This window comes from Heterodontus francisci, chromosome 15 (assembly GCF_036365525.1).
Source record: "Heterodontus francisci isolate sHetFra1 chromosome 15, sHetFra1.hap1, whole genome shotgun sequence".
Lineage (NCBI taxonomy): Eukaryota > Metazoa > Chordata > Chondrichthyes > Heterodontiformes > Heterodontidae > Heterodontus > Heterodontus francisci.
In genome coordinates this window covers 95,598,375-95,617,347 of record NC_090385.1, presented here as the reverse complement: position 1 = coordinate 95,617,347, position 18,973 = coordinate 95,598,375, and positions in this window count along the sequence as shown.

Genomic DNA, 18,973 nt, shown 5'->3' with positions numbered 1-18,973 from the left:
AAGTAAAACCTTTTTGTCAGGATCAATTGCTGTTAAGGCAGAGGCAGTCTGTAGATCTGCCTTAAGTTTTACAAATGCTTTTTCACATTCATCATCCCACTGCCACTTAACGTGCATTTTGAAAAGTCTCAGAGGGTGGCGGGGGCTGGGGGGGGGGGGTGGGTGGGGCTATGTTACACGGACACCTCAATAAATTCATGACAGTACCGCGTTAACCCAAGAAATGATCTTAATTCAGTTAATGTTTCTAGACATGGTAGTTCTTGTACTACTTGCACTTTGCTTCATCTATCACCTTCTCTCCTGGCTACAAGACTACACCCAAGAGCTGTAAAGCTCTCTGTCGGATCTGTGCTTTTTTGTGGTTTACCTTAAATCCATTACTCCAAGTAATTCTAGAAACTTGGCCAGCAGTGCCTGAAGTTGCTGATCTTCCCTTGAGAGCAGCAACAAATTATTGACGTATTGTACAATGTTTTTAGGCTGGCTAAGCTGCTTTAAACAAGTAGCCACAGTTTGATGGAAAATTGGCGGGCTGGTGTGAAACCCTTGGGTAAGATAGGTCCAAATATATTGCTGTCCCTTAAAAGTGAAGGCAAACTTGTACTGGTCCTCAGGCTGAAGAGGTATGAGCTACAATCCATTCAATATGTCTAGAACAGTAAATATCGCTACTCATTCTGGAATGTCCCCAATCAGATGTAATACTGCTGCCACTGTTAGCACACACTGGGATATATTCTTAATCAGCACCTGGAAATCTACAGTCATTCACCATCATCCATCTGGCTTCTTAAGCAGCCAGATTGGAGAATAGGTAGCCTGGGGTCTCAAAATTCCCTGTTCCACGAGAGACACCATTGCCTTTTCCAGATCACGCTCAGCTTCCTTCAGGAAGGTGTACGACTTCTGTAATTGGGACATAACTTCACCTCTTAAGCCTGCTACTTTCCCACAATCATGTTTATGGGGTGGCGTAAGTGCCTTTGATGTGCTCCACTATACCGCTGTACCCTTCAGGTATCCTTTCCTTTCAAGCCTGTATCTCAGTTTCCTGCTGATATTACTACCTGTGCCTCTCCATGTTTGGGTGATGTTACTATCACCTTATCACAGCTTTCAATCCCACCCCACAAACAGTTGTTATGCATGTCCACTATCATATTATGTGCTATCATCCAATCAGACTGCAGAACTCCCAATCCTGGCAGCTCCCATTTAGACAGTTCACATGTCCACTTTGTTGGAGGGTCCTACCTTAAAATTTAAGAGGCTTGGATACTGCGGCAGCCAGTGTATTGCCCATGAATCCTCCCAAAACAAAGGACTCCCTGGAAGACCAGGTGAATTCATGGGTCAGAGGCAATCAATCAACCACAGTATTTAACACACTGGTACCAATAGATAATCACCTTTCTTTCCCTTTACCATGATACCTATACAAGGTTTACTGTGTTCATCGTACCTGAGTGGACACAGATACTCCATTCATTCTTGTGATACCCCATGATCTTCCCCTGGGGAGCCTCAATCTCCTTCATATGCTTGCCCATTATTTTGGTCAAATCCTCATAACTGGGCTCACTCAATCAGGGGTCTATGGATCTCCAACTTGTTGGCAGTTTCTTGCAATCTCAGGCAAATGTCCTTTTCTTCTACAGTTCGAAGACATTCTGGGTCTTCACACCACCACCACCACCTCCCTCCGCTACTTGAAGGGCATCGCTTCCATTTGCCACCTTTTAGGGGCTCCACCTTTCCTTTCACATACTTTGCCCTTTGGTTTACTTACCTCTGCTATATACTGTTTATCTTCTTGCCTCACCCTGAAATGGAGGGTCATTTTCCTCAAAACATCTGCCTCTGAATTAGTGGTATTTCAGTCATCAAAATCAGCCTTCGCTTCCCTAATATAACGGAGGCTGTGGAAGAGCAAGATCCTCAGCCAGAGATTCCTGTCCATCCCATCCAAGTCACCTTAGAGTCATAGAGTCGTACAGCATAGAAATAGGCCCTTCAGCCCACCGCGTCCATGCCGACCATAATGCCTATCTATACTAATCCCACCTGCCTGCATTAATTCCATATCCCTCTATGCTTTGCTCATTCAAGTACCTGTCCAGATACCTCTTAAATATCGCTACTGTTCCTGCCTCCACCACCTCCTCAGGCAGCTCATTCCAGATACCCCACTATTCTTTGTGTGAAAAATGTACCCCTTTGATCCCCTTTAAACCTCCTCCCTCTCACCTTAAATCTATTTCCCGTAGTTTTACTCACCCCTACCATGGGAAACAGACTCTGGCTATCTACCCTATCTGTGCCTCTCATAATTTTATATACCTCTATCATGTCCCCTCTCTCTCTCTCTCTCTCACTTATTAATTCACGTGGCTTCGTTATAGGTCAGCCAAAGGCAGTCAGCGAATACTGACAGGTACTCACTGGGCTACTGTTGCACTTTCCGTAACATAACAAAGAGATCCCCTTTATCTCCTCCTATTTCTCTTAAGATATGACCTTTCATATTCTCATAGTCCTTTCCCCTTTTTCACTTCCTTCAGGAGACTGGGAGACTAAGAGAAAAGTGAGTTGCTGGAAGAATTTAAAAATAGCATCCCAAGAAGTACAAGTACCCACATTCAAGAACAAAGAGTCACAAGAGTAAAGAAAGCAGCAAAATGGCCAATCATTCTGAATTAATTCACAAATCCCTAACTCAGAATAAATTTGGGTCTACTAACCCTTAAAAGCTCGGGGAGATAGCAGGGATTGCAGAGGAAGCAGACATGGGCTCAAGAGAAAAAGGAGAGTAAGGAAGGAAAATCAGATCAGTCTCCAATTTTAAAAGAAGGAACCCGGGAATAAACCAGTAGGGGTCCACCCAACACATTTCCAGTGTGACAAATCTGGGCATGTCCGTGCAAATTGTTGGGATGCCAAAAAAAACAACAGGGGGCACTGCAGTTAAGCAGTGTCTGTGGATCCTGTGTTCTAATATCACTCAGGAGCAGAACACATACCAAAACATTTTACACAAAGGAAAAATGACTCCTTTTGTGTCCCAGGCACCAGACAAGGAGATAACCATCCTCAGGGATACCGATTGTTTTCAAACCCTACTGGCTGACACATTTACAGAAATACCAGCGGAAAGCAGAATAAATACACAGTATTGGTAAAAGGGCTTGCCGGCAAACTTGTGAAGGCTCCCTTAGTTAAAAATTTACCTACAGGGTAAGTTGGGCTTACCCATTCAGGGGGTAGACCTATTGCTGGGCAGTGACTTGGCAGGAAGCACAGTCTTGTACCCAGAGAGTCCAGGACAGTCCAGAATATTTGCAAACTTTGAATCTGATGAGACCGTTCCCGAATCTAAGGGATTTTAGAAAATCATAGCTAACACATCCACTATCTCTGCAGCTATTTTTTTTGAGAACTCTCGGATGTAGGCCATCAGGTCTCAGGGATTTGTCCGATTTTAGTCCCTTAAGTTTCTCCAATACTTTTTCTCCACTGATGTGAATTTCCTCACTCTGTTTAGCACTTAGATTACTGTCTATTTCTGTTGTGAAACTTATGTCTTCTACTGTGAAGGCAGTCACAAAATATTTGTTCAATGCATCTGCATTTCCTTATTCCCCATGTTAATTTCTCCTTTCTGCTTTTAAGGGACCATGTTTACCTTAGCTACTCTCTTCTAATATACTTATAAAACCTCACAATCTTTTCTTATATTTCCAGCTAGCTTACTCTCATATTCTGTTTTTTCCCTTATCAACTTTTTGTGGCCCTTTGTTGGTTTCTAAAATGCTCACAAATCATAAAACTTGCTACTTTTTTGCAACATTGTAAGCTTGTTCTTTTAATCTAATACTATCCTTAAATTAAAAGCAAATTACTGTGGATGCTGGAAATCTGAAATAAAAACAGAAAGTGCAAGAAATACTCGGCAGGTCTGGCAACATCTGTGGAAAGAGAAACAGAGGTTTCAGGTCTGTGACCTTTCATCAGAACTGGCAAAGATTAGAAATCTAAAAGGCTTTGAACAAGTGAAAAAGGGGAGCGGGGAAGAACAACAAAAATGAAAGGTGTGTGTTAGGGCACACAGGGTGAAATTAAATGACAAAGATGTCACAGAACAAAGGCAAAGGGAGTGCAAATAGTTGTAGTAAAAGACAAAGCATTAGTCCAGCGATGGCAGAATAATGAACAGCACCCTCCAAAAACAAAAACCTGAAAAACAAGTTTAAGACAAGCCCATGGTTAAAAGATAAATAAAGTAAAAAAGAGGCAGTCATGCTTTGAAATTGTTGAACTCAGTGTTGGGTCCAGAATGCTGTATAGTGCCTAATCAGAAGATAAGGTGTGGTTCCTCAAGCTTGCATTGAGCTTCCTTGGAACACTCTAGCAGGCCAAGGACAGAAATGTGGGCATGAGAGCAGGGTGGTGAAATAAAATGACAGGTGACCGGAAGCCCAGGGTCATGCTTGCAGACTGAGCGGAGATGTTCTGCAAGGCGGTCACCCAATCTGCATTTGATCTCCCCTGTGGAGAGGTGACCACCTTGTGAGCAGTGAATACAGTATACTAAATTGAAAGAAGTACATGTAAATTGCTGCTTGATCTGGAAGGAGTGTTTGGGCCTTGGATAGTGAGGAGAGAGGAGGTAAAAAGGCAGGTATTACACCTCCTGCGATTGCATGGGAAAGTGCTGTGGGAAGGGGACGGGGTTTTGGGGGTAATGGAGGAGTGGACCAGGGTGTCATATGGGAACAATCCCATTGGAATGACAGGGGAGGGGAGGGGAAGATGTTTTATGGTGGCATCACGCTGGAGGTGACAGAAATGGCAGAGGATGATCCTTTAGATGTGAAGGCTGTGAGGTGGAATGTAAGGACAAGGGAACACTATCATGTTTCTGGGAGGGGTGTGGGGGAAGGGGGAAGGGTGAGGGCAGAAGTGCAGGTAATGGGTTGAGCGCCCTGCCAACCACAATGGGGGGGTATCCTTGGTTGAGGAAAAAGGAAGACATATCTGAAGCACTGTTGTGAAAGGTTGCATTATCAGAACAAATGCGCGGGAATGGAGAAACTGGGAGAATAGAATGGAGTTCTTACAGAGGACAGTGTATGAGGAAGTGTAGTTGAGATAGCTGTGGGAATGGGTGGGTTTATAATGAATATTAGTGGACAGCCTATCCCCAGACATGGAAACAGAGAAGTCGAGGAAGGGAAGGGAAGTGTTGGAGATGGACCATGTGAAGGTGAGAGAAGGGTGAAAATTGGAAGCAAAGTAGATGTAGTTTTCAGTTCGGGGTGGGAGCAGGAAATGGCACCGATACAGTCATCAATGTACTGGAAAAAGAGTTGAGGGAGGTGGCCTGAGTAGGATTGGAACAAGGAAAGTTCAACATATCTCACAAAAAGACAGGTATAACTTGGAATCATGCGGTACCCATAGTAACATCTTTTATTTGGAGGAAGTGAGTGGAGTTGAAAGAGAAGTTGTTCAAAGTGAGAACAAGTGCAGGCAGGCAGAGGAGGGTGGTGGTGGATGTGGACTGGTTGGGCCTGCTCAAGGAAGTAGCGAAGAGCCTTCAGACTTTCTTGGAAGTATAGAGAGACTGGGCGTCCATAGTGAAAAGGATGCAGTTAAGGCCAGGAAGCTGGAAATTGTCAAAGTGATGTAGGCCATCAGAAGAGTCACCGATGTAGGTGGGAAGAAACTAGATCAGGGGAGAAAAAAATTGAGTCAAGATAGGAAGAAATAAGTTCTATGGAACAGGCTGAAACAATGGGTCTACCGGGACATTCCCATTTGTGGACTTTGGCAAGGAGGTAAAAGCGGGCTGTCAGGGTTGCGGGACTATGAGTGGGTAGCTGTGGAAGGAAGATCTTCAGAGGTCAGTGACAGTCCTGGAGACCCGTGGCTTTATGTTCGGTGATGGGGTCATGGTCCAGTGGGAGGTAGGAAGAAGTGTCTGAGAGTTGGCGCTCGGCTTCTGCAAGGTAGGGATCAGTACACCAGACAACAACAGCACTACCTTTGTCAGCAGGTTTGATCACAATATCGGGGTTAGACCTGAGGGAACGGAGTGCAGCAAGTTATCCTTGGCCACGAATGTATTTTTCTTGTTGAGTTTTTGTTTTTCAATGGAATGTATTGCTGAACATTTTGAATTGTTTCTTTAAATGTTACCCACTGTTCATTTACCGCCATACCTTTTAGTCTTTTTACCCAATTAACCTTAGTTATTTTGCCCCTCGTACCTACGTAATTGGCTTTAATTTTAAGAGTTTTGTTTGTGATTGGAGCATTTCACTTTCAAACTAAATAGGAAATTATTTGGTATTATGATCACTATTTCCCAGTGTAACTTTTACTGTGACATTACTAATTAACCCTGCTTCATTACAAAATACAATATCTAAGATAGCTTTATCCCTAATTGGTTCAGCTTCTTGAATATTGATCAAGCTGCACTCATCCAGGCAACAGAATATTCCATCACACTTCCCACTTGTGCCTTGTAGAAGGTGGATAGGCTTTGGGGAGTCAAAAATGAGTTACCTGTCACAGATCTCTTAGCCTCTGACCTGCTGTTGTAGCTGAAGTATTTGTATGGCTGGTGCAGTTAAGTTTCTGATCAATGCTAGCCCCCCAGGATATGAAGATAGGAGCAGGAGTAGGCCATTCAGTCCATCGAGCCTGCTCCGCCATTCAATACGATCATGGCTGATCATCCACTACAACCCCTTATTCCCACATTATCCCTGGTTTTGTGAAAGGGAAATCATATTTTACCAACTTATTAGAGTTCTTTGAAGAATTAACGTGCTGTGGATGAAGGGAAACTGGTGGATGTACTGTACTTATATTTCCTGAAGGCATTTGATAAGGTGCCACATCAAAGGCTATTGGAGAAAATAAAAGCTCATGGTGTAGGGGGTAACATTTTGGCATGGAAAGAAGATTGACCCGCTAACAGGAAACAGAGAGCAGGCATAAATAGGTCATTTTCTGGTTGGCAAGATATAACAAGTGGTGTGCCATAGAGATCAGTGATGGGGCCTCAACTTAACATTTTACAATTTATATAAATGACTTGGATGAAGGGACCGAATGTATGGTTGCTAAATTTGCTGATGACACAAAGATAGGTCGGAAAGTAAGTTGTGAAGAGGACATAAGGAAGCTACAAAAGGATATAGATAGGTTAAGTGAATGGGCAAAGATCTGGCAAATAGAGTATAATGTGGGAAAATGTGATATTATCCGTTTTGGCAGGAAGAATTTTAAAAAAGTATATTATCTAAATGGTGAGAGAATGCAGAGCTCTGAGATGCAGTGGGACCTGGATGTCCTAGTGCATGAACCGCAAAAGGTTAGCATGCAGGTACAGCACGTAATTAGGAAAGTTAATAGAATGTTATCATTTATTGTGAGGGAAATTGAATACAAAAGTAGAGAGGTTATGGTTCAGCTATACAGCATTGGTGAGACCACATCTGGAGTACTGTGTACAGTATTGGTCTCCTTATTTAAGGAAGGATGTAAATGCATTGGAAGCAGTTCAGAGAAGGTTTACTAGACTAATACCTGGAATTGGTGGGTTGTCCTATGAGGAAAGGTTGGACAGGCGAGGCTTGTATCTGCTGGAATTTAGAAGAGAAGGAGGTGACTTGATTGATATATACAAGATTCTGAGGGGTCTTGACAGAGTCGATGTGGAAAGGATTTTTCCTCTTGTGGGAGAATCTGGAACTAGGCATCACTGTTTAAAAATAAGGGGCTGCACATTTAAGACAGAGATGAGGAGAAATGTTTTCCTCTCCGACGGTTGTGAATCTTTGGAACTCTCTTCCTCAAAAGGCAGTGGAAGCAGAGTCTTTGAATATTAAGGCAGAGGTCAATAAATTCTTGATAAACAAGAGGGTGAAAGGTTATTAGGGCAAGGCAGGAATATGGAGTTGAAGTTACAATCAGATGAGCCATGATCTTACTGAATAGTGGAGCAGGCTTGAGGGGCAGAGTGGCCTAGTCCTGCTCCTAATTCACATGTTCATGTCATTGCTATTTAGAAATCTGTCAATCTCTGCTTTACATATACTCAATGACTGAGCTTCCACAGCCCTCTGGGGTAGAGAATTACAAAGATTCAGAATCCTCTGAGTAAAGAAATGTGTCCTCATCTCAGTTCTAAGTGGCTTCCCCCTTATTTTGAAATTGTGTCTCCTGGTTCTAGACTCCCCAACCAGGGGAAACATCTTACCAGCATCTACCCTGTCTATCCCTTTAAGTATTTTGGAGGTTTCAATGAGATCACCTCTCATTCTTCGAAACTCTAGAGAATACAGGCCCAGTTTCCCCAATCTCTCTCCATAGGACAGTCCCGCCAACCCGGGAACAAGTCTGGTGAACCTTCGTTGCACTCCCTCCATGGCAATAATATCCTTCCGAAGGTAAGGGGATTAAAACTGCACACAGTATTCCAGGTGCGGTCTAACCAAGGTTCTATACAATTGAAGCAAGACTTAACTACTGTGCTCAAATCCTCTTGTGATAAAGGCTAATATACCATTAGTCTTCCAAATTGCTTGCTGCACCTACATATTAGCTTTCAATGACTTATTGATGAGGCCACACAGGTCCCTTTGTCCAGCTACACTTTCTAATATCTTTGCATTTAAGAAATACTCTCCACATCTATTCCTCCTACCAAAGTGGATATCCTCACATTTTTCCACAATATATTCCATCTGGCATGTCTTGCCCACTCACTACGTCTGTCCAAATCCCCTTGAAGCCCTTTGCATCTTCATCACAACACACATTCCCACCTAGTTTTGTGTTATCTGTGAACTTGTAAATATTACATTTAGTCCCCACATCAAAATCATTGATAAATATTGTGAACAGCTGGGGCCCAAGTATTGATCTTTGCAGTACCCCACTAGCCACAGCCTGCCAATGCAAGAATGGCCTGTTTATTCTTACATAAATAAAAGCAAAATACTGCAGATGCTGGAAATCTGAAATAAAAACGAGAAATGCTGGAACCACTCAGCAGGTCTGGCAGCATCTGTGAAAAGAGAAGCAGAGTTAACGTTTCGGATCAGTGACCCTTCTTCGGAACTGTTTATTCTTACTCTCTGTTTTCTGCCTGTTAACCAATCCTTCATCCATGCCAGTATATTACCTCCTATCCCATGTGCTTTAATTTTGCCTACCAACGTCCTGCGGAGGACTTTATCAAAAGCCTTCTGAAAATCGAAGTATACTACGTCTACCGACTTCCCTTTATAAATTCTGTTAGTAACATCCTGTTAATAGTGGGGAAATTCAGTGATGGTAATGCCATTGAACAAAGGGAAATGGTTAGATTCTCCTGTTGGAGATGGTCATTGCCTGACTTTTAAGTGGCAAGTAACATTTGCACCACTCATCAGTCCAAGCTTGAATGTTGTGCAGGCACAGACTGCTTCACTAAATGAAGAGTCATGAATGATACTGCACACTATGTAATTATCAGCGAACATTCCCACATCTGACCTTAGGATAGAGGGGTGCGGGGGGAAAAGGTTATTGATGAAGCAGCTGAAGATTGTTGGCCCTGGACACTATCCTGATGAACTCCTGCAACGATGTCCTGGGGCTGAGATGATTTGCCTCCAACAAACACAACACAACCATCTTCTTTTATGCTAAGTATGACTCCAACCAATAGACAGCTCCCCCTACTCCCAATTCCCATTGACTTCAAATTTTTCTCAGGCTCTTTGATGCCAAGGGCAGTCACTTGCACCTCATCTTTGGAATTCAGCTTTCATCCATGTTTGGACCAAGGCTGGAAGGAGGTCTGGAGCTCAGTGCCACTGCTGGCACCCAAATTGAGTATCGGTGAGTAGATTATGCTGAGTAAGTGCCATTTGATAGCACTGTCAGTTACACCTTCCATCACTTTGCTGATGATCGAGACTAGACTGATGGGGCTGTAATTGGCCAAATAAGATTTGTCCTGCTTTTTGTGCACAGGACATACCAGGGCAATTTTCCACATTGCCGGGTAGATGCCAGTGTTGCAGCTGTACTGGACCAGCTTGGCGAGGGCTGCAGCTAGTTCCGAAGCACAAGTCTTCAGTACTATTCAGTACTATTATCAGAATGTTGTCAGGGCCTTTGCAGTATCCAGTGCTTTCAGCTATTTCTTGATATCACATGGAGTGAATTGGATTGGCTGAAGACTACCTCTATGATGCTGCGGACCTCAGGAGAAGGCCAAGATGGATTATCCACTTGGCAATTCTGGCTAAAGATGGTTGCAAATGTTTCAGCCTTATCTTTTACACTGAAGTGCTGGGCTCCATCATTCAGGATGGGGATGTTTGTGGAGCCTTCTCCTCTGGTTAGTTGTTTAATTGTCCACAACCATTCACGACTGGATGTGGCAGGACTACAAAGCTTTAATCTGATCTGTTGGTTGTGGGATCTTTTTGTTCTGTCTATTGCATGCTGCTTTTGCAGTTTAGCATGCATGTAGCTTCACCAGGTTGACACCTCATTCTTAGATGTGCCTGGTGCTGCTCCTGGCATGCCCTCCTGCACTCTTCATTGAACCAGGGTTGGCCCCCTGGCTTGATGGCAATGGTACAGTGAAGGATATGTTGGGCCATGAGATTACAGATTGTGGTTGAATAAAATTCTGCTGCTGCTAATGGCCCACAGCGCCTCAAGGATACCCAGCTTTGACCCGCTAGATCTGTTCTGAATCTATTCCATTTGCCACAGTGGTATTGGCATACAACACAATGAAGGGCGTCCTCATTGTGAAGATGGGACTTCATCTCCACAAGGACTGTGCAGTGGTCACTCCTACCAATACTGGCATGGACAGGCACATCTGCAACAGATTGTTTGGTGAGAGAGTGGTCAAGGCCAAGTCGATTTTTCCCTTTTGTTGGTTCTCTCACCACCTGCCATGGACCCAGTCTGGTAGATACATCCTTCAGGACTCAGCCAGCTCAGTCGGTAGTGTTGCTACCGAGTCACTGTTGGTGATGGACATTGGAGTCCCCCACCCAGAGTATATTCTGTGCCCTTGTCATCCTCAGTGCTTCTTCCAAATGGTGTTTAACATGGAGAAGTAATGATTCATCAGTTGAGGGGTGCAACAGGCAGTAATCAGCAGGTTTCTTTGCATGTGTTTGACCTGATGTCATAAGAGTTGATGGTTGGTGCGGGAAGTGGGGGGAGGGGGTGGGGGGGGTTGGGGTGGTGGGGGAAGAGCGAAGGCTGAAGGCTGTCTGACTGGTAGTCAATATGGATTAGCACCAATACCTTGGCAATGAGAGGTCACGTAACCTCTTCCCACAAGCTTGGTAGTTCCTGCAATCATGCAGGTTGCATAGCCTGTGGAACAACCTGCTCCAACCTCTTATAGAACCTCAATGCTCTGCAGTCTGCTTCTTCTAGTCCTCATTAGCCAGCAACACTTCCAGAGATCCATCTGGGAATATAGGAGCCCCTCACTGCTGAGCCTAACCCTTACTCCTTGTGAATGATCCTCCTGCCGGCACGTCACACAGGGCTGCCATTTTTCTTTCCTGCCACTCAGAAAGTGATGATGTCCATGAACTGTCTGCAGCCATTTAAAGATAAAGCAACATTGGTCAACCTCTCATAAATAGTCATATTGCGCCACAACCCACCACCCTGTAATGAGGGCTGCAAGGATTGGTGGGGAGGGGGGGAGGGTGTGAGAGGGTGGGAGTGGGGGTCTGCGGAGTGAGGGACAGTGCAGTTCACAGTATTCATTCTGTACTTATTGCCCATTCCTCATTTCCTGAGGGCATGAAGAATCATGCACAGTGTGGGACTGGTGTCACAGGTAGGCCAGATCCAGGTTAGGATGGCAGATTATAAAATATATAAAAGTGATGGGCAGGAAAAGATCAGCTGGTCCAGCACGCATGCATGATACATGGAGCTTCATTGCCAGATAAAACCTGAAACCAGTCGAGATCACATGGATACATGTATTAACTGCTAGCCCACCCTCAAGGACCAATCCAGCTTGAAGGAGGCAGAAACTCCACACAAGCCAGTAATGTATTCCAGAGGATCATTGCTCCTGCCTGAAGGAGATTAGTGAACCAGTTTGGACCCGTCAAGGAGGACAGTTCAGACACCAAACCCCAACCATCAACCACCCACACCCCCTCCAACTCCCAACCCCTCCATGCCCCACATATGTTCTACATTGCTGCTTAACCAGGAATCACAAGTCATTCAAGCAGCAGATTTGGTTTCGGTGCAGTGACAAAGAGTTGGCTCCTGTGAATGTTTTCAGTGGTGCAATAGGTAAATGATTTGATCAGAAGGGCGGGGGTAAACAGTGTGTTGCAAGTGGACTCCAAACAGCTACGTGGCATATGAAACAAAAACAGAAAATGCTGGAAATACTCTATCACTAGGTCTGGCAGCATCTGTGGAGAGAAAAATAAACAGAGTTAAGATCACAGAGCTGAAATGTTATCAGAAAAGGTCATGCAGACCTGAAATGTTAACTGTTTCGCTCTCCACAGATACTGCCTGATCTACTGAATATTTCCGGCATTCTCTGTTTTTGTATCCAAGATGGCTCCTGGGCAGTCAGCGCCATACTGTTCATGTCTATCCGTGGCCATTTGCTGCCATCCATTGTTCTATCTCCTCACTAAATCCACTCTTTTGCTATTTAAGTTGCTCTGATTATAACAGTGGGTGCATTTTTAGCTCAGACTGCAAATTCACTGTTAGTTAAACAGCCTCTATCTGATGGTTGAAATCCCATCCCTGACCTTACTTTGTGAGCTCTGTTAAAGATCTGGATGTGGTTTTTCACTCAAATCTGGCTTCAAATTCCTGGCTTCACTGGACATCAAGATTACGTTTCTGTTCTGGACTACATGGAAAAATGCAAGACTCTGCTTCTGTCTATAATCTGCTGCCAGTTTTATTTCTGATCTGTGAACAGTGGAAAAGATCTGGAAAAATCTAGATCTAGATCTTCTTTTAAACTTGGCTTCAAATTCCTGGACTTCTCTCAACTTCAAGAAGACACTTTTGCTCTGAATTACAGTGGTTATAATGCAAGCCCCAACATCTGTCTCTGATTTGCTGCTCTCTTACGTCATTTAAAGTAACTTTGATCAGCTTACTGCCCTTCCCCCACCACTGCTGTGACTGAGAGATTTCTGCTGAGTTCCGAAGAAGGGTCACTGACCCGAAACATTAACTCTGCTTCTCTTTCCACAGATGCTGCCAGACCTGCTGAGTGGTTCCAGCGTTGCTTGTTTTTATTTCAGATTTCTGTTGAGCCTGTGACTGGCCACTGGTTATACTGGTTTTTCAGCTTCTGCCTGTTCCTGGCCAGGAAGATCACTCGCTTGTGCTGAGTTCACTCCTAAATGACCTACTGTCATCTCAAACTGACCAGCTGAGGGTGCAGTAGCTGGAGGTTTCAGGGGATGGAGGTGGCAACCTGGAGGTGGGAAGCAGTGAGCTGAAGCTGCTCCCTTCACACACTTACTCTTGTGCTGACCTGGGCACTGCCAGTTGGTGCCTTCAGCATTAACAACATCAAGAGTTAATGGTTGAGGGAGTAAACCCGACAAAATCTGGAATGGAGGCCCATTAGGCAGTTGACAATTCCCTCAAGTTAGCAGTTGAGCAACCACTGCAACCAAATCAGCTTTCATCTTTATAAGCAAGTGAGGTGGGGGTGAGGCAAGAGATAACAAAGGAGAAGGTGCAGATTGGACAAGGCCACATAGCTGACCAAAAGGTCATGGAGCAAAGGCAAACAATATTTTAACGGTGTGTTGAAGGACAAAGCATTGGTACAGAATAGGTGTTAACGGACTGAATATTGAACAGCAGCAAGTGCAAACATGAAAAAAAAACAGTGGGTAAGCAAACTGAACAAACCAAGATGAAATGAAATAAATGCAAAAAAAAGGTTGTAAAAAATGTAAAAAAGAAAAAAAGAAGAAAAAAGAAAAAACAACGAACAATGAAAGTAAAATGGGGGGGCTGTCATGCTCTGAAATTATTGAACTCAATGTTCAGTCCGGACAGGCTGTAGTGTGCCTAATCGGTAGATGAGATGCTGTTCCTCGAGCTTGCGTTGATGTTCACTGGAACACTGCAATAATCCCAGGACAGAGATGTGAGCGTGAGAGCAGGGGGAAGTGTTGAAATGGCAAGCAACCGGAAGCTCGGGGTCCTGCTTGCGGACCAAGCGGAGGTGTTCCGCAAAACGGTCACCCAGTCTGCGCTTGGTCTCCCCAATGTAGAGGAGACCACACTGTGAGCAGCGAATACAGTATACTACATTGAAAGAAGTACAAGTAAATTGCTGCTTCACCTGAAAGGAATGTTTGGGGCCTGGGATAGTGAGGAGAGAGGAGGTAAATGGGCAGGTGTTACACCTCCTGCGATTGCAGGGGAAGGTGCCATGGGATGGGGACGAGGTAGTGGGGGTAATGGAGGAGTGGACCAGGGTGTCGCGGAGGTTCCTTGCCCATGATTGACCTGATGCCTTGAGACTTCATGGGGTCCGGAGTCAATGTTGAGGACTCCAGGGCAACGCCCTCCCAACTGTATACCACAGTGGAGCCACCTCTGGTGGGTCTGTCCTGCTGGTGGGACAGGACATACCCAAGGATAGTGATGGTGGTGTCTGGGACATTGTCTGCAAGACATGATTCTGTGATTATGACTATGTCAGGCTGTTGCTTGACTAGTTTGTGGGACAGCACTCCCAGTTTTGACACAAGCCCCCAGATCTTAGTCAGGAGGATTTGCAGGGTCGACAGGACTGAGTTTGTCATAATCATTTCCGGTACCTAGGTCGATGCCGGGTGATCTATCCAGTTCCATTCATTTTCTTGCACTTTTTAGTGGTTTGATGCAACTGAGTGGCTTGCTAGGCCATTTCAGAGGGCATTTAAGAGTCAACCACATTGCTGTGAGTCTGGAGTCACTTGTAGGCCAGACCAGGTTGAAGTGATTTATGACTTTAACCCCTTATAGGGACTAAACCAAATCAGGAGTACATCCCTGTGAATCATCTTTAATTGAGTTCAAACCAGACAAATTCTCATAGACACTTATTTGGGTCCAAACAATTGAACTAGCTTTCCCTCAAAGAAAGAAAACTAACAGAGAATATTACCAACTTTCGGATAGTCTATTTTTAATAATTATGGCTAAGTCATAAATATCCCAGATATTGTAAGGGTCTGGGAAACTCTGTTCAATATGTATCTCTCCACTTAAAGAAACACAGAGAGGGGGTTCTTGTAGTTGTTTACAACATACTACATGAGACGATTTATTAACCTTTATATATTTATTAAAGAATTTAACATGCAATACACTTCTAAGTGGATAAATATATCACAATATCAAATATTACTAAGAGATGTAACACATAATTTTATTTCTAACATAGAATACAAAAGTTTAACCTTGCTAATGTTACAGTCAAGATCTTAGAATATCCAGAATATCCATCAAAATTTAAAGTAAACTTTTACCTTAAATTCCCTGAGTAAGGCAGAGGGTGAGAAGTATTGTTTGAAGAATTCAACACTTCTAATCTTTACTTCAAAAACTCTCATGTTTATTCTGTTGCGAAGGTATCATCTGACCTTTTAGCACACAGGTGTTACGTTTCTGTGTGTGTTTTTCTTGCTTTCAAAATCCATCTTTAGGAGTATCATTAACTAACTCTCCACTTCATGTTTTACTGGAAATCCCCTGTTCTTGAGGTTGTGATCATTTATCTGGTCAAAGTGTTTATAATTGTGTTTAGTTGACCTCTTGTTCCTGTAAGTCCATTCCATTTATTGTTTTATTATCAATAATTGCCTTTTTTATGGTACCTTAAAGCAACCTTTTGAGCTGACTTGTCTTCATCAACAATCCCAGAAGCTAATTAGGTTTATTGCTACCTCTTACTGATGTCACACAGGATATTTCAATGTGTGTGTTTATCTTCCAAGATAAATTTGTTTCTGGTTCATAACAGGGACCTTGAAAAACCTTGAAATTTTTAACTCTACCTTCTTAAAGGGGAATATCAATGAGTCTTGAAAACTGACCATTTATTCAATCATTAATTCTAAAAGGTATAATATATTAACTATCTCTAAATGAAAAAAAAAGAAAGAATTCTAAAAGGTATAATATATTAACTATCTCTAAATGCTACCTAATTAAGCCTATTATACCTATATTCCATCACACCCCCGCCCTTGACCCATACAAAGGTAAACAACAAAAATAAGTTGTTTAAACTGAACAATGCCTAAAATGTAAACATTCAATAAAGTGTCTTAACCTATCAAGTAAAACAGTGCAATAATACAAAAGGCTTCATTGACAACAATCCTGTTACAAAGTTCAAAATAAAACTATGCAAGCGTCGGTGATCTGAGGTCACAAAATGTTCAATAAGGTGACTGTATCTCGACATGTCGAACATCAATGATCAAATCATGTGATGAGGTAAAGAAGGAAGGTTCCGTAGCTGCAGCTTGATCTTGAACCAATAAAGTCCTGTTGAGATAAACTAAAATGTGCTTTATTCTGTTATCAGTCACATTCCACCCAATGTCCTCATACCAGGAATAAAATGAAAAAAGCTTAACATCAGGGAATTCTGAGGTCACCTGGATAGAAGTGTTATTCAGAATCTGATTATCTTTATAACAGGTGTACTTTCCATCAGAAACTAATGTGGTGAAACAAAGAAGAGCCATTCCACCATGTTTTCCTTCGTACCATCGCACTCTTCCAATGTTCTGATGAATAAGAACATCATATGCATTACCTCCCCTCCAAATGTCACTCAGAGCAAATGCAGTAAAATGTTTTATTTCTTCTTCTCTGCAAGAAATTCCTTAGTGTGAGGTGTTCAAGCAGTAAGACATCCCTGGTGTGTCACATGTACTGCTTGCAGCCGGAAGACCTAACAAAGAATTCTCCACTACTTTAATCCTTGCTTTATGCAAGAGAAAGTCCCATCACTGAGAGTCTGCAGTGTTTTGTTCCTTTCCCACAGTGTTTCCTTCTTCTGTTGTTGCGACTTGACTATCGCTCGTGGCACCGAGTGTGGTTCCCTGTGAAACCAACCTTTGAGATGCTACGAGGTCCTGCGTGGGGGAGGAACAGTTATGGACGCAGTTGGTTGCAGTTTGAATAACTTCATTCCCGATGCCATCCTCCAGGCTGGGTCCTGAAAGACAGTGCACAACTGCACCTTGTACTGTTCCTACATCCCTGTACCTTTCAGGATACCTCTTCAGGTTGTCTACAGAGACAATTTTAAGAGATTGCTTGCCATTCAGCTGGTTAGCAAATATTTTGACAGCTCTTTCATTAATAACAGAATGTACTTGAACAGGTTTCTTCCCCTTAGGTCTCAAACCAGGTTTCCATTCAAACTCCTGAACCCACTCCCCGGTTCCAGGTTGCCAAGCTTTGTTAGTTACCTGTTTTTGTCTATTTTTCTCTCTGATGCTCTGATCAATTTCATGAATTGATCTGTTATTTCTTGTTTCAGATCTAATTGTTGCAGTCGGGTCAAGGAGTCAGAAAGTGTAGAGGCAATTAAAGAACCGTGAGTAAGTGCTGTATGCATTTCAACACCAAGGATTAAATAATAGTGTTCTAGGGAACACTGTCCCTGATGCACACATCGGCACATAGGTAGAAAGAGAGATGGGGATTTAAGGCAGAAATTCAGGGAGCCAGGGTGGAAGCTTAGAGCGAGAACAAACAGAGTTGTTATCTCTGGGTTGTTGCCCGTGCCACGTGATAGCGAAGCGAGGAATAGGGAGAGAGAGGAGTTGAACACGTGGCTGCAGGGATGGTGTAGGAGGGAGGGTTTTGGTTTCCTGGATAATTGGGGCTCTTTCTGGGGTAGGTGGGACCTCTACAAACAGGATGGTCTTCACCTGAACCAGAGGGGTACCAATATCCTGGGGGGGAGATTTGCTAGTGCTCTTCGGAGGGGTTTAAACTAATTCAGCAGGGGAATGGGAACCTAAATTGTAGTTCCAGTGTACAGGATGTTGAGAGTAGTGAGGTCAGGGATAAGGTTACAAGGACGCAAGAGGGCACTGGCAAGCAAGAACTTGGTTTAAAGTGTGTCTACTTCAACGCCAGGAGCATCCGGAATAAGGTGGGTGAGCTTGCAGCATGGGTTGGTACCTGGGATCTCGATGTAGTGGCCATTTCGGAGACATGGGTAGAGCAGGGGCAGGAATGGATGTTGCAGGTTCCGGGATTTAGATGTTTCAGTAAGAACAGAGAAGATGGTAAAAGAGGAGGGGGTGTGACATTGTTAATCAAGGAGAGTATTACAGCGGCAGAAAGGACATTTGAGGACTCGTCTACTAAGGTAGTATGGGCCGAGGTTAGAAACAGGAGAGGAGAGGTCACCCTGTTGGGAGTCTTCTATAGACCTCCGAATAGTTCCAGAGATGTAGAGGAAAGGATAGCGAAGATGATTCTCGACAGGGGCGAGAGTAACAGGGTAGTGGTTATGGGGGACTTTAACTTTCCAAATATTGACTGGAAATACTATAGTTCGAGTTGTCCTTGATCTTTATGTCGTCATTGTCGACAGGAATAGTGCCAGAAGACTGGAGGATAGCAAATGTTGTCCCCTTGTTCAAGAAGGGGAGTAGAGACAGCCCTGGTAATTATAGACCTGTGAGCCTTACTTCGGTTGTGGGTAAAATGTTGGAAAAGGTTATAAGAGACAGGATTTATAATCATCTTGAAAAGAATAAGTTAATTAGCGATAGTCAGCACGGTTTTGTGAAGGGTAGGTCGTGCCTCACAAACCTTATTGAGTTTTTCGAGAAGGTGACCAAACAGGTGGATAAGGGTAAAGCAGTGGATGTGGTGTATATGG